General features: G+C 39.7%; 1 protein-coding gene across 3 annotated transcripts in view; it reads left to right on the forward strand.

The window, feature by feature from the left end:
• LOC135463629 (solute carrier organic anion transporter family member 4A1-like) overlaps positions 1-17,613 on the forward strand; it is a 123,325-nt gene that overhangs the window by 8,583 nt on the left and 97,129 nt on the right. For 2 of the 3 annotated variants that reach the window (XM_064740972.1, XM_064740971.1), the window contains exon 3: positions 15,810-16,039. The gene's annotated coding sequence lies outside the window, so the exon portion shown is untranslated. Of the gene's footprint in view, positions 1-7,307; positions 7,380-15,809; positions 16,040-17,613 lie in introns of those variants that run through there. The other variant, XM_064740974.1, reaches the window with a different exon arrangement.

Below are 17,613 nucleotides of genomic sequence, written 5' to 3' on the forward strand. Positions count from 1 at the left end.
AGTAAACACAACGGATAAATTCACAACAAACATTGTGTTAGGCCTGGCCTTACAGGAGTTCAAACAGGGACATGCGGGAGGCCACATTACAACTGGTCCTCAGTCTGCTGGCCAGACCTGTAGGTATTAGGACATTTGTGAAAACTTTTGGTGCTGTCTTGAACAATGATCTTTGTCCAAAGCTGGATTTTCGTTGGATTGTTTGTGTATTTGTACTGTGTGGGAATGGTTTATGCAATGATAAACATTTCACAGATGTCTGCCATATGCGAGTGGCTGCATGCTGCCGGCGACTGGCAAACCATGTGACACATGCCTCCCAGACATGATTCACATTTATCTGCTGATGATAGCCGCTTACCTCCATGGCAGCCGCTTACCTCCATGGCAGCCTCTTACCTCCATGGCAGCCTCTTACCTCGATGGTAGCCGCTTAGCCATGGCAGCCTCTTACCTCGATGGTAGCCGCTTACCTCCATGGCAGCCTCTTACCTCCATGGCAGCCGCTTACCTCCATGGCAGGCTAAAACAACTTTTTTCATCTCACATCCTATTCAGATATTGATCCAGAATCCAGAAGAATGATTTTCTCTTATTTGGAAGAGCAGATTTATTCATTTACAACAATATGGAGGAAAGGATAACTTGGGGACTAAGACAGACTGATAGAAATTCTTACCTATGACCTGTAAGCATCAGACATTTTCTAATTTTGGAGCTTCATACTTGTCATTTCACTCATTAATTTACACACTGCAGCTTTTAATTCAGCAAATATTCGTTGTATTTTATTGAAGACATTGCTCCACATAAATGACCGTAAATAACCTAACATTTTGACCAAAAAAGTGCATTTTTGAAGGCACATATTGACATATTATTTTTGGTGCTGAAACTCATTTTCTTGCTAAGATACCACTCCACATGTACCCTCTAAACAAACCTCAAAACACCTTTCTTAAGTCAGTAGAATGTGCATCTTACGTCATGGACAAAATTTTAGGTCTTTCAGCCAATAAAAAGTACTGTATTCATTTAGTGACAAAAAGGTGAATTTTAATTTACATGAAGCCGCCCAGTATATCAGAGAATGATAACTTTGCTTTCCATTTATGAAGAAGATTTTTCATGATAAAATGAAGAGCGTTTGAACTCAAATTCTTGTTACTAAATGCAGCTTCGCTGAGTCAGGATGAGGAGCAGGATAAGAATGAAGTTTTGTTTTTCTACAAGGCATCAGACTTCCCGTGAAGCAATTCCTTATCATGATGCAAATATTTTATTAAGTTTTATGACTGAACAGTATTATAAAATCAGATTATTTTCTCTTGATAAAATGTTATTTTCTAGTTTAAAGAGCTACATGTTGAGCAGGATAAAAAAAGAGAGAGGTTGTTTTTATGTTAATGTGTCTAAAGACACCCTTTACATGTACTTCCAGTGGCACACTTTCTTCGTATCACACAAATTCAAATCTTGAGAATTATGTCTTTACTCGTAACATCTGTGTTGAGTCCTATCCATCTTGTAAGAAGAAAATAATTAAATGATACCATTCTGCTTAGTTTACCAGTAATAGAAGGATGTTTTAAAGTTTTAAAAACCAGAGCAGGAAAAAAAACAGATGTTTTGATGTATTAAGACACTCTTGACGTCCAGTGGCACAGTTCAAAGTTCGAGAATTATAGCTTAACCAGTAACGTGTGTTAAGAACAGTGTTGTAAAATTACAGAATTCTTCCCAGTTTCCCATGGAGAAGGTTATTTTCTAATTTTAAGAAAAAAAGAAAACAAATCTGAGTTGGACATTTACAGATGTATATTGTAGGTGCCAGGTTGCAGATCTGCACCTAACTCACAGCAGTTACCTTGAATGACACACCACATGTGCGAAACTCGCGCTTGCCAAAAACAGTATTAAAACCAGGGATGAATACAAAAACAAAACATGGCAGAGACGGGCTGCCAGATATCTGCACCCGAAGCCCTTAAAAGTCTTATGTAAACTCCCTGAGTTAATTCCCTGTCAGAATGAATGGAGATTGTTCTCTCTGGCTGCCTGCAGGCTCAGGACACAGTTGGGAAGAAAAATAAACAGAATTAAAGAACCACATGTGTGTTTTTACAACCCCCTTTGTCTGTTTGATTCCTTGTAGGCTCTCCCTAAAGCACATAAATATAGAAAACTTGACACGTCTTTTCTTGTCCTGTTTTATGTGGCCTAAGGAAAGGGAAACAGTTTGCAATTTTCACCTGTTCCAGCTTTTGATAATTAAGTCAATTGTAAAATTAGATGTACACAACTAGTACTGTAGATTTAATCAGTTCTAGTCTACAGATCTCGGGGTTTAGTGATGGCATTCACAAGTTCAATATTCACTCGGCACATCCATGCTAGTTAATAGCAGGAATATACGGATTTTTTGCCCACAAAATAAGCTATGTTTTATACCATTGAAAAGAAATTTGAAGCAACTAAAACCTAATAATTAGCCATTTTCAGAAAGTTCCTACACATAAATACATGTAGGCCTGAATGTTAAAGGAGAAGAAAACATAATGATGCCAAAATCATATGTAAGAGCATCAAAACTTCTTTGCAAATATGATCTTTAATGTTTTCTTGGATTTTTTTTTCAAGACAAAAGGGTATTTGAAATTATTTTTGTATGGAGGGTATTTGGGACTAACTTTTGGTATTTATCGTTGTTGCACAATAATGTTCTAAATAGGGATGTGGTTCTTGTCTAGCAAATTCATTTGAATGTAAATTTGTTGGTTATGTTGAAACATATACATATCCTAAATTATGATAATATTTATGAACATAGTAAAAAAATAAATATGACCCAAATTGATGTTTAATACATTTGTTAGCTGAAAAGAACAAATTCTAGTGCAAAAATATTCATCAAACCTATGGTACATCCTCATTTATGACATTATTAAACAAAGACTATAAATACCAAAAGGTGGTTCCAAACACCCACCATACAAAACTTATTTTCAAGTGTCTTTTTCTCCTTAAGGAAAAATCAGAAAAAATATTGAAAACCACATTCAGGAATAACTATCATCTGAACTTTGTCATTTTTATATTTTCTTCTATAGCACTACCTTTATGTTCAAAGTACTTTAAAAAATGCGTTTATTTGAGACTATTTTTCTCAACTTATATGAATATTTTTCAATATATTTGTCACGTGGGACTCTTCGACTGGGAAACTCAAACAAAGAACGATTGGTTGAAATGAGTTGAATTCTTTTATTCCCGGGTTTCTGTGGACTTTATTCAGGACAGGATGACTGGAGGGGGCAGAAAAACAAAGCTTGTCCAGCCAGCTTAATCTTAACAAGTGTCTGCCAAAAAACCATTGCTGAATAGAAAATATGTCAAATGAAATGCGACAGTCTACACGATGGAATATGATACCTGAGGGGGCAGAAAAACAGCGCTTATGCGGCCAAGTAACAATGAGTGTGTGCCCTGAACATCCCTCAGGACTAGGCTCATATACCCTAACAGCACACTGCAAAACTACACAACCAATAAGCATCTGGATTCACCAGTCCAGTGTCTGTCAAAAATGCATGTAAAAACACCCTCCATGCAATATGGCACAAAAACTGTTACCTGCTATATCCTAGGACTTCATGTATGACGCCACCAAATAGGAGCTAGATCTTTTAGTGATCATTAGTCAGAATGTATTGACATGAGTGATAGAGGAATGATCACGATGGATGATGGCATAGGTATGGGGAAAAATGAATTACAATACGAAGAAGATTGTGACATATATATATATATATATATATGTATTAGCTTTGTGTACTCATTCCATTAATTACATAGAGGTAAAATAAATAGCCTTGAGACTGAAAGTTGTTGATTTTGGACAAACAGTCTAATGCTGTGCTAATTTTACAATTTTGGACTTACTCAGTTTTTTCATAAGCTTTTCTGACACGTTTTTGTTGTTATTAGGGGCATTTTTATTTTGTATTTTGATTTTAAATGACCATCTATTTAGCTTGAAAGGTACATTTGTAGAGGGGGGAAAAGTGCCATATAAGATAACTTCTGATCGAAGCCACTGAAGTTTCTTGCTGAAGACACCAGACATGACGTCTCACCCAATCACGTTATACTGACACCGGGCCAACTTATTTCCTTTGCTCTAACGTCTCAGTGCTGAACGCCAGGCAAGCAGCAGTATTTTTAAAATCTTTGTTATGACCCGACCTGGGTTTGATCCCTGATCTCCTGACTTTGAGTTGGACGCTCTAACCTTTAGGCCACTGAAGAAATTTATCTCAACTTTTGCCGTTCTAATTATTGTAATGAGATTTATTATTGCTGTAGACATAAACATGACAACAATCTCTCATTTCATTTTGTACATTATGAATTTGCTTTGCCATATTCACACTCATTGCATCATTGGGCTTTGTGTCATTTTTGTTGGATTTTATTTGGGATTATCAAACAAATAGTTAATGGTTTATGTGCATGCATGAATAAACATACAGTAACAGATGATCATGCTCCGAGGCAGAAAAAGGCGTAGTGGAACAAATTCACTGCATGACACCATACCTATGATTCCTATCCATCTTAGGATTTTAAGCTTACGACTGTTTTAATCGAGCGGAAAAATCACCCATTGTAACCTCCAGGGTAGGTAATTCTTCTACCTTTTCAACTCCCCCTGTAACCAATATGTTGAAACATTTGGCGAGAAGTGTGGTGTAGAGAAATATTCTGCAGTTTTATGAAGTTTGCATTTTTAATACCACATAAAAATCATTCTTAACATTACTTTCATAATGATTGGATGCATAAATTTCACTGAAAAATGTGCATTATTGATGATGAAAAATGTTGAAAATTTACAGTACATGTAGGTTTGATTGGTCTGCCTGTTGAGCCTCCCTTCAGTTTTTCTTTTCCTTCACTTTAATGAGGGTTAGGGTGTAGAGGACATGAACATGTAAGGTCGCTCTGAGGTCAGAGGTTGGTGTCTTGACATGGCCTCCTCCCTGCAAATCCACAAGAAAGTTTCTAGGATTCCCCTCCTGATATCACCCTGTGAGCACATTGGGTATAGTTATATCCAGACCTCCTGCTAGTCCAATAAGGAGATTTGTCAGGAAATATTTCTTAAAGCTTGTTATCGGCTCATCTTTTAGATTGTACCACTCAGATGTCTGGCTCTATCTTGTAGTAGAAGATAAAATCTCTAGGTCACCATGGTAACCAAGTTAGGCATTTTTTTTCTTTATCTTTTGGTGTCCTTGACCTTCAGGGTTTGATTTTGAACTTCTAAAGTTTTGGTAAAAAGATGTCAATGATTAGAGTTAGCCGGGTGGAGGTTGGGTTAGGGCGATGTAGTGTGTGTGTAAGATCCAGACTTGTAGCAAAAGTTGTCCTATACAAGCCCAGTAATCTGATACTCGCGGACCCCTTGGAGGCAAAACGCCCATTTGGGGGCAGGTCTTGGGGTTGCCTTAGTTTGGGTGTTCCACATTTCCCACTGCTGGGTTTGTTGATAAACACTGGGGTATGAATGAAGATGGATGACCTTGGAGTAGGGTTTCTATGATGTCTGCAGTCTGCCACATTAAGCAACTCTGGCTGTAATAGATGAGATTCCTCGGACTTGATGGGCCCCAATTCTGACATATCTGCAAAACATTAATGCAGGCTCTTAAATTTTGAAAACATCAGGGATTCAACAAATTGGTCTTTCAGATCATAACAATATGTCGGGCCTCTGTGGCTCAGGTGGTTAGCACGCTAGTCCAGCGTAAAGACCCAGGAGCCTCTCACCAATGCGGTGGCTGTGAGTTCAAGTCCAGCTCACACTGGCTTTCTCTCCGGCTGCACGTGGGAAGGTCAGCCAGCAACCTACAAATGGTCATGGGGTTTCCCCACCATAATGCTGGCTGCCTTCGTATAAGTGAAATATCCTTGAGTGTGGTGTAAGACACCAATCAAATAAATAAATAAATAACATAACTGCATGAAAGAAAGTGTGTTATTTTTCAGGAAATACCCTGTGATCTCTAGGGTACACCTACATCAACTGTAGACGCTCACTTTTCACACCCGTTTGGTCAAGTTCCTGGAGTAAAACCACAGCTAGACTTATTCAGGAGGCTGTTTGAGGTGCACCCATGATGATGAAGCCTGACAAGCCTAATAAGTGTACTGTTCTACATCTGGAAAATGGCGCGCTCATATCAACAGCTGTTAGCATCAGAGTGGAAACATTTTGCACATTTGTTGACCTCTTTTTTCTGGATGTAACTCTGATATGCACCTGGTCTGATGAGAAACTATCCAATCTGCAGTAATATGATTTATATGGCAGAAATGGATGTTGGCCTACAAATTGTAAACCTGGTGCAGTTGAAACCCCTTATGCTCGTCTCTTATCAGGGCTTGATTTAACAGTAAGGGGCCTCTGTGGCTCAGTTGGTTAGCGCCCTAGCACAGCATAATGTCCCAGGACTCTCTCACCAATGTGGTCACTGTGAGTTCAAGTCGAGCTCATGCTGGCTTCCTCTCCAGCCGTACGTGGGAAGGTCTGACAGCAACCTGCTGATGGTCGTGGGTTTGCCCCGGGGTCTGCCTGGTTTCCTCCCACCATAATGCTGGCCGCTGTCGTATAAGTGAAATATTCTTGAGTACGGCGTGAAACACCAATCAAATAAATAAATAAATCGATTTAACAGCCTGCTATTGGCAAAGGGTTGTCCAAAACCTGAACAGGAGGTAGAAATGGAATTGCTGAATCTTGTATTATATTAAATACATTTTACTACAGTTTAAAGCTAGCATGCAGTCCATAAAAAACTTTCCAAATGTGTTTGAAAGCCCTAATGTACATGTAAGTGCATAGATCTGTGTAAAGTCATGTGTAAAATGTTCTGCTAGGAAGATGCTGACCATGTGGCTGTTGCAGATGTATGTGCTGTATCTAGAGTGCCTGAAAACAGCGATAATGTGGATAACATTGTGCATAACCCCGGTCTCCAGGACGATGTCGATACACGCGTAAAGTTCAAGCTCTAATACTTCTGACTTCATCCACGTTTTGTTTGTCCTTAGCTTTCAGATAGTGGATTAATTACCTGTTAAATTTGAAAAGATTGATGAAAACTTGATGTTGTGTGTCCAGGGTGTTAAGGAACAAGTAAAGGAACACGGTATTAGCTAAATTGTGAGATTGTAAACAGGAAATCAAGAGAAAGTTCATTAACCTGCATGCACTATTGTCTGCAGGAATGTTTTCTCTCCCCCGGAAAGTATGCAGACTTGATTGTTTGGCGACATCATGATGGGACGAAAGCGAGAAAATGGATCACATACAGGTAAATTACTCTCATGGGGATAGTGGTGAACTTTATTAACTGTAAGTACTCCATGAGTTTGTCAAATTTATGATGCGCAGTCTTAATGGAAGTGTTGTCCATGAGTGTAAGACAAGGTTGGCTTTAGAGGGGGTGTCTCAGCTATTGGGAACTTTCGCTTGTTTGGTTGGACAGCTGGCAAATGGTCATGTGCCATTGAGATTGCTGAGGTTTGGGGTCCTGTTAGAATTAGGGATGTAAGGCGGATGGCTTGTGTAAACATCCAAGTCTGCTGAATATAAACTGTTGACTTGATTCCCTTCACCACAGGAAATAGTGTCAGTTAGCCAGAATTGTAGGTGACAATCCTATGCTGCTAAGGATTTCCTTCAGCCCTAAGCTGGCTTTGGGATCACCCATGCACTAGATGGCAGTGACTTGAAATTGCCCATTAATGGTTTAGGAATGAAATGAATTGATGATTTTGTGATTTGCAGTGCACTGACAGAATTTGTCCTAAAAATTAGCTTAAAAATTACCATTTTTAGGGGGCAAATTTAAATAAAGAAATATTCCTTTTGGTGCTGATATCCACTAGGGTCCGATATCATCTGACCTCTCTGACACATACCTCAAATGCCACCCTATGATCAAATGCCACCCTATGATCAAAGGCCACTCTCTGATCAAATGCCACCCTATGATCAAATGCCACTCAATGATCAAATGCCACCCTATGATCAAAGGCCACTATGATCAAATGCCACTCTATGATCAAAGGCCACTCTAGATCAAAGGCCACCCTATGATGAAAGGCCACCCTATGATCAAATGCCACTCTATGATCAAATGCCACCCTATGATCAAATGCCACTCTGTGATCAAATGCCACCCTATGATCAAATGCCACCCTATGATCAAAGGTCACTCTATGATCAAATGCCACCCTATGATCAAATGTCACTCTATGATCAAATGCCACCCTATGATCAAATGCCACCCTATGATCAAAGGTCACCCTATGATCAATAGGACTCATGGAATTAGGCAAAATGAGTAACTTACTCATTCACAAAGTTTGAGCTCAATTACGGTAATTCCCACTGCATAAAGGTTACGTATATTAACCTAGTGTCGCAGAATTCTTGACATTGATGTATAGTTTTATCAGTGTATGATTTATGTAATTAAGAAAAGTGTATAATTAATTTCAAAAGTAATTCATATCCCTGGGCCAGCTGTCTACTCTGGTCATGGGCAAGCTGATTGCTGTGGTCATGGGCCAGCTGGTCGCTCTGGTCAGCTGGCTGCTCTGGTCATGGGCCAGCTGGTCGCTCTGGCCAGCTGGTTGCTGTGGTCACAGTATATGTACCAGCCATCCATGCCATCCATGTACATGTAAGATGATGATACCAGTGTGTCAATCACTTCTTTGGTCTTGGTGTTCTACATGTAGTCACACCACTTATGTGCTGGCCAAGTCATCATCGTGCCATCCATGTACATGTAAGATGATGATACCAGTGTGTCAATCACTTGTCTGGTCTTTGTGTTCTACATGTAGTCACACAACTCCTGTGCTGGCCAACTCATCATCATGCTATCCATGTACAGGTAAGATGATGACACCAGTGTGTCAATCACTTGTCTGGTCTCTGTGTTCTACATGTAGTCACACAACTCGTGCTGGCCAAGTCATCATCGTGCCATCCATGTACATGTGAGATGATGATACCAGTGTGTCAATAACTTGTCTGGTCTTTGTGTTCTACATGTAGTCACTGAATTCGATGTGCTGACCAAGTCATCATCATGCCATCCATGTACAGTACATGAAAGATACTTCCACCAGGGAAGCCTGTGGAGTTTTCATTTAGGTAGATTTGCATTATGTAATACAGCGCTCAGCAGGACTCCGTATCTCCCATTGGATGTTGTGTCTGGTGCCGCCTTCTAACTGCGCTCCTATATTCTGTCAGCTGGAATCTGTCTGACTTATTCCCCTTGTCTGTCTAATGACCCGTGACAACTAGGCTATTACCGGTGGTAATTAGTAAGACGGAAGATGTCAGGTATCAGGTCATGTCTTATCCCACCCGTCTCTGATTCCCCGCCTGGCATCATTCAAACCAGAGCTATTTATGTTGGATGAAATTCTGTGGCAGGGTCATATTGTGTAATTTTCACTGTAAGTGTTCTAACAAGTAATTCACATTGAATTGTACTCTGGCATTGATGTGGCAATAATAGTTCATTTTTTTGGCGATAACGTTGCACCAATCAAATAAAAAATATTTATTTATTTGATTCAAGTTTTACACTCAAGAATACTCCATTTATATAACAGCGGCAAGCATCATGGTGGGAGGAAACAGGGCAAAGCCCGCTGGAACAAATAAAACATAAATCCCAATGACAACAACAAATAAGTAATGTAGACAGGTATTTATAAATAGTTCTGCTGCTGAACACCATACCATGGATGAACGTACACCGTAACATGTGTGATGTGTGGAACAATACCTGAACACCATACCATGGACGTACATACACCGTAACATGTGTGATGTGTGGAACAATACCTGAACACCATACCATGGACGAATGTACACCGTAACGTGTGATGTGTGGAACAATACCTGAACACCATACCATGGACGTACATACACCGTAACATGTGTGATGTGTGGAACAATACCTGAACACCATACCATGGACGAACGTACACCGTAACATGTGTGATGTGTGGAACAATACCTGAACACCATACCATGGACGAATGTACACCGTAACGTGTGATGTGTGGAACAATACCTGAACACCATACCATGGGCGAACGTACACCCTAACATGTGTGATGTGTGGAACAATACCTGAACACCATACCATGGACGAACGTACACCGTAACGTGTGTGATGTGTGGAACAATACCTGAACACCATACCATGGACGAACGTACACCGTAACGTGTGTGATGTGTGGAACAATACCTGAACACCATACCATGGACGAACGTACACCGTAACATGTGTGATGTGTGGAACAATACCTGAACACCATACCATGGACGAACGTACACCGTAACATGTGTGATGTGTGGAACAATACCTGAACACCATACCATGGACGAACGTACACCGTAACATGTGTGATGTGTGGAACAATACCTGAACACCATACCATGGACGAACGTACACCGTAACATGTGTGATGTGTGGAACAATACCTGAACACCATACCATGGACGAACGTACACCGTAACATGTGTGATGTGTGGAACAATATCTTTATTTGTTGATGGTAACTTTCTGTCAATTTGTACAGATCTCTTCTTCATTAAGACCTTAACAAACCAAAACAAAGCAATGCATAAGTGACTCAGGACAAATATGACTGCTGTGCACTGAGCTGTTCCAACCAGCAGGATAGATGGAGACAGTCTGTTACTGACCCAGACTGACCCAGCTCCTGCCTGCCCCACCTGATGGATCTAGAAGTCTTACCTGAGAAACAACAAAATCGATTCCCCCACTCCCTGCCCCCAGCCCTCTGCCCACCCTCCACACAACCATCAATGATATAGAAAAACACCCGATTAAACGGTGCATATTGCTGTGAGTAAGCCTGGGGTTGATAGACTATATTTACAGAGCTGGTAAATTCCGTCAACAAACATCCCTTAGGCCCTTTCATTCACTTGGTGGACATTTTACAAGTTAAGAAAATCAAAATATTTATTAAGTTGTTTATATTGTGGCTGCTGCGTACATGTCAGAACATTTGTGGGCTGCCAGGTTGTATCCAGGTGTGATGTTATCTGCGTACATGTCAGAACATTTGTGGGCTGCCAGGTTGTATCCAGGTGTGATGTTATTACGTAAGCCATAAACGAGCTTTGCAGGAAATCATCTAGCTTTGTAGATTCTGATTGGCTGAAACTTTGGATTATTACCCTTCACTGTTACTGACTGTGAAATTGTTAAGGAAGTGAAAAAAAAAAAAACAGTTTTTTTTAGCTAAGTACTCTTGGCAGTTTTTTCTTTCACTGCTTTGCTCGTTAGCATATGGAGTTTGACACCTGTTTGATTAATTGTAAGCCATCACTCTGTCTAGACTAGTCATTGCACTTTTTTGTGAAGAACTGTGGCGAGGACTTCATTTCTTTGCTGTATACGCGGGCAACCTCTCACAAGCCGGTACACGTACTGAGCTGGGCCTTCCCTTACAGTGCCAATTGGTTACAGCATCATCGTCTGCTTAAGAGAAGTAGAGAAAGTACAAGGCATTTTACATCAACCACACTCCAATATGTTCATACAAGACTCGAAATGATGGAAATGGAGGAATTGAATTTGAGAAGGAATGTTGTTTCGTGAACAGTTTTTTATAAAAATATATGATGCCTGGAATGTTGAGGGAAGTCATAAACTGCATAGTACAAATGACATCACTGATTTTTCATATTAAATTTGCCTTCAGCTACTATCTGTACATGTGTATGAGTTAGAAATACCTTAAACTTGACAGAAATGACTTAAATTTTTCTCAATTACTTGTTGTAAGTTGAACATTTTGCTTTGCTCTGAGGGCAATAGTTTAGGTCATATAAAACCTTCCAAAAAAGAAAGAAATTTTGTACCATTCATTATCTTTGTAACATATCAGTGAAATTTAAATATTTATGTCTTGAGAAATTTAAAAAAAAGAAAAAGCAAAGAAAGCAGAATGTTTCACTCATCAAAAGAAACTTCTCCCCATTTTTTGTTTACATTTTGATAATGGACTTGTTGGAATATGATTTTTGTAAAACAAAAAAAGCAAGTTTGTTTATTTCCACCCATAGCCGGCAAAGCCACAGTTCTTTTGAAATTTTTTATGGCAAGAGTGAGGTCAGTCAAGGTTTATGCCCTTTGACCTGTGTAATTACCATGGCACAAAGCTCAGCCGCCTTGATGATGAGCACTAGTAGGGTCTGTCATCATTGGACGAAAAATTAAAGGGGCTCTTGCCACTGAATTTTACATCAGCTTGTGTAAATCTAGTCATTAATTTGAGAAAAGCCAACCAATCTTGGTTTTTCTGAAGGAGAGTCCCATCTAGATTTCTAAGATATCATTTTTTTTTTTTTTATCTGGATGGAGAGATACTTAAATACAAATTCTGACTTTTTCCCAGAAGCAAAAAAAAAAGACACCAGTATATGTAGTTTGCAGCAGTTTCAGTTTTCTAACGATATAAGGGCCTGGTACTCTCAAAATGTCAGGACTGACATTTCTTGGCTGCGTCGTCTTCATATGACTGAAAAATTGTTGAGAACGACGTTAAACCCCAAGCACTCACTCACTCTTGGCTGCGTTTAGGTTTGCTGTTTTGGTTTGTCATGCTTGCCTGAAGTGATGTTGTAAATTCCCAAATGACAACTGTGACGCATTTTACCTTTCCTGAAAACAAGACACTTTGTAAAGTGAGCTGTTTTCGCACCCTTTTCTGACATAAATGGACAGACACTGATTACAATGACAAGGTGATAATCATTGGATCCTGGCAGCCGCAAAGCCACTCCTGGAACACAGCTGCCACATGCATTGATTTGTTGTACCCTTTCTGGGCAGTGTGTGTTGCCAGGTTACAGTGTGTTATTTTCCTCCACTGACTTGCTGTGCCCACACAGGGTTGACACATTTTTTACTTACAAAGGTTGTTGACTGGTACATGTTTGTCTGAGTAACAAGGACTAGAGAAGTGGCACTGAACCAGTCCTCCAATATTCTTCAGTATTTTTACACGGTTGCATAAACATTGAAACACTCAAAATTTGAAAGCAACCTTTACACATCAGTTAATATTGACCCGGAGGTAGTATTGTCTTAGCGGTCTGTGTCCAGAGAACAAACCGCCAGCCAGTTGGTGATCTGTTTACGTATTGATTGGTCTGATAACAAGCCCTTTGTTCCCATCAGAGAGTAAGTCACTTTGTTCCCATCAGAGAGTAAGTCACTTTGTTCCCATCAGAGGGTAAGTCACTTTGTTCCCATCAGACAGTAAGTCACTTTGTTCCCATCAGAGAGTAAGTCACTTTGTTCCCATCAAGGAAACTTTTTATGCCACGAAAATTTTACATGAAGGTGTAAGAGAGAAAAAAATTGTGTCGCAAGCAGTTTATAAATCATTTTGTGTATCAAGGTACATTTAAGTCACTTTGTGTCACAAAATGTTTGTGTGTCTTTAATTGTGCCTCAGATTTCTTATGTCCTAGAAAGGTCACTTATCTTGTCCAGAGAGCAGTGCATGACCTCAACATACAGATGTAGAGGGTAATTCTCATTCTGTCTTGGGGCCTCCTTGTTCAGTTGGCTAGCGCTCTAGTGCAGTGTAGTGACCCAGGAGCCTCTCACCAGTGCGGTCACTGTGAGTTCAAGTCCAGATCATGCTGACATCCTCTCCGGCTGAATGTGGGAAGGTCTGACAGCAACCTGCAGATGGTCATGGGTTTCCTCTGGGCTGTGCTCGGTTTCCTCCCGCTATAATGCTGACCGCTGTCGTATAAGTGAAATATTCTTGAGTACAGCGTAAAACACCAATCAAATAAATCACTGTCTCAGCTTTAAAAGCAGTAATGATAAATTTTAGGTGTGGTGTTAACACCTAAATAAGAAGATAAACAACTCTGAAATTGTGTAGTTAGTTGAATGTGAGCACATGTGTTAGTTTTTAATTAGGCAGGAGAAAATAAACCTTGACTTTATGCTATTGACAAACATGTTTATTGTCTGGCTTATGTGCTCTTGATTAAAGGAGGAGATAGGGTATCCAGCCCTCCGTAGTTTGAGATGTAAGGAGCTTTTGGGGAAAAAAGTTGATTAAAGTGAAAAGAGATGGCATCTCTTCCTAAATTACTTAAGCAATCTTTCCCCTGCCAGGCCACTGAACTCAAGGCCAAGATTTTCGTTAGGATAACGACCTTGAGGCTATGGACAAAATTTAAATGATGGGAAATTGAAGATGTTGAAATGTTGAAGTTCCCAGAAGGAAATCTGTGCCTGTCTGGTGAAGATCATTAGGCTCAGCTTCTCGTGTGAAGGTTTGATCTGTGGGGTCGTCCTTACGCAGTGGAGGATGTCTTAGATCATCCACAATGTCAACTCGTAATTCAGCTGACCTTCGGAGAAGACAACAGGTGGCCCAGCACAGATTTTAATACACAGTTTTAATTAGCAGCTAAAATAATTCAGCTTCCGTTTTGAAAAGTACACATGGTCACGATGCACAAACTACCCAGCGCCTACTGATTTTGGTGCACATACTGTAGAATTCATGCAAGTCATGGGAAAGAAACTTGGATTGTCTTCACATTTGGTTGGCAGCTCCTTTTGCTCCATTTTTCACTGCTTCCAGAAAGAGGTGTGATTGAAAATATGACCCAGGAACTGTTTCTGTCCTCTACAGTGAAGTTAACTGAGCCATTACCAGCCCAAAAAGTCACTCACAGCAAACAACTACCAGCATGCCACATGCCTTTTTCCTGCATGTTCTGTGATGATTTCAATCAACGTCACAAGTTATTACTGCGAAACTAGTGTGTCAAGGTTATTTCATCAAACTCCTTCACTCCAAGTTTTACAATGAGTATAATTCTCTTGTAAGTAAATATGGTGTATGGTAAATAAAGTGTACAGAATCTCTGGCACTCTGCTTCGTGATTGTGTCTAAGTTCATTTAAACCGTTGTTCTGAATTAGATCACAACGGTTTATATATCAACAGTTGCAATCGAAGCAAAACTGGGATACATATTTTGTTATTGGCAATGGATATTGTAACTTGGTACGATTTGAATACTGATTTGAATACTGATTTCACTCTAGTCGCCTAGAACATATCTTTAATCTTGTTGACCACTTCTCTTTGCATGCTTCCATCCTATTTTCGTACTTTATATACTTTCTTAGTTCTTTGATGGTTTGTGTTGTGCGATGATTTGGGAATTGGCCTCGTGATTATTGACCTGGAATGTCCTTATTGGTTCATGGCTGGTATACAAATGTCTATTTCGAGGCATAGATGCAGTAGTATGTTACATACTACTGCATCTTGTACATGGCTGTGAGTTTCCCTCAGGCTCTGCCCGGTTTTCTCCCACCATAATTCTGCATGGCCAATGTCGTATAACTGAAATATTCTTGAATACAGCTTAAAACTCCAATCACATAAATAAAATAATGACATGCTTGCGGCCATCTTGAATTTCCGGGCCATCACACCTGTCCTTGTGATACCTGTACTGTATGGTTCTGTGCCTACTTCTCCACCACAGTCTTGGACAAGCACAGATAGGTACCACATGTATAACTGTGAGGTATCTCTGTCTGCGATGAAAGGTGGAGCAGACGCTCGGACAGGTCTCCCATTGTTTTCTAACATGGTCCCTGTTGTTGTTTTACTGTTCCTCAGTCACAAGAATGCTGACAGAGCAAGAACCAAAGTCCCTGAAACTTGCCAGAAGAAGGTGCTGACAGGATGCAAGAATACATGAGCTATAAGAAAACAAACTAAGCCTTTTCTTAGAGGCTAGGTTATCTTCATGTTAAGGATGTCTTCATGTGGGTGTTCAATGGTTGTAACAAGTGTTCAGTGGCCAGTCAGGTTTTCTGCGATACAGAAGATTGAGCCAGTCATGAAAGGTAAGTTCTGAAATTCCTTTCTTGTGTTATTTTTCATTTTTTTTTTATTTTCATTTGTTATGATTTTGTGTAACCCACAGCCCTGGATAAACATTTTGGGATGTATCTTTTCTTGGCCATTTGTGTGCGTCTGTTCGTCTGTCCTTCAGTCATGTAAATTAACATGTATGAGGTCTTTATCAAAACACTAAATATGGCCGATCTGGCATCATTCAAAACACCAATACATACATTGTATATGATCAGTGTGTTTTTATCCAACATAAACCTGGTTTCAGTTTCACAAAGTGGCGTACAACATTTCTTATCATACATTTGTCACATGATAATTTGTACGTCACTACTACTGTACCATTGCCCTATATGTGTGATTAGCATTCATGTATGGCATCATTGTGAAACTGGGCTCTGTGCTGAGGAGTTTTTATTTCTACATTTATGTGGTCTCCATCTGAACTCGTACACCAATTTTTAAAAGACACCAAGTAATGTGAGTTTTTGGGATGCTAATCACCTCGGCCATGGAAGCCCCCTAGGCTTTTAAAGACTTCCTGTTTGGTCTAGACATTCGATCTAGAGTTGTTTTTCCTTTTAACCTCTCTGAAGAAGCTGCTGCTTGAGCTCCTAGAGAAACGAGACACTTTGATGAATCCATCTTTGCATGTAGAATTTACACTGTCTGACACCATACAATCCGTAGACATCACTGTCTGACACCATACAATCTGTAGACATTACTGTCTGGCACCATACAATCTGTAGACATCACTGTCTGACACCATACAATCTGTAGACATCACTGTCTGACACCATAGAATCCGTATACATTACTGTCTGGCACCATACAATCTGCATACATGCTCAGAGTGTTATCATAACAGGACCCTTCCTACATGCTCATGTATTTTTCCCAACATTGTTGTCCTATTGTGTGACTAAATTTGACAGTTATGTTAAGTTGTTTTGCTGGAATGACGCTGGAATCCATGGCACTTTACCTCAATACCTCGTGTAGGCACTAGGACCTGTTCTTGGCATTATGGATAACACTGTACACAGAAGTGGAAAAGACAGTGGAAATGTGTTTGTTTTTTTTTTTCTCAAAATACTGCCATTCATACCCTATAAACTTTTGCTGTTGCAGTTTGCTGCTGTTTGCATGCACATGTGGTTTGTAAAAATCTCACTGAGGAAAAAATATCACGTCATACATATGTACATAGACTTATACATGTACATAGGTTATGTGTGAACTAATACAAACCCTCACTCTAGAGTTCGCAAAGCTTTTCTCTGTAAATCAGTGCAAAAGTAACAAAAAATATGACAATGTAGGATATAACATCGGGTCCGAAATGTCATTATTTTTAAATTTAGATAAGCAAATTCTTTGAAAATTCCTGTATTAAATGGCATATTATCCCACGTACAAATTTAATAAAAATGAGTGAAATATATAAGATAGGGATAAATGCAGTTTTCAGTGGTCTATCTGGTGGGTGTTCCTTAAATTTCAGACAAATTTTCCTTTTGAACTGCTTTGGTGGGAAGGTCTGCCAGCAGCCTATGGATGG

The sequence above is a fragment of the Liolophura sinensis genome, chromosome 3 (genome assembly GCF_032854445.1).
Source record: "Liolophura sinensis isolate JHLJ2023 chromosome 3, CUHK_Ljap_v2, whole genome shotgun sequence".
Taxonomy (NCBI): domain Eukaryota; kingdom Metazoa; phylum Mollusca; class Polyplacophora; order Chitonida; family Chitonidae; genus Liolophura; species Liolophura sinensis.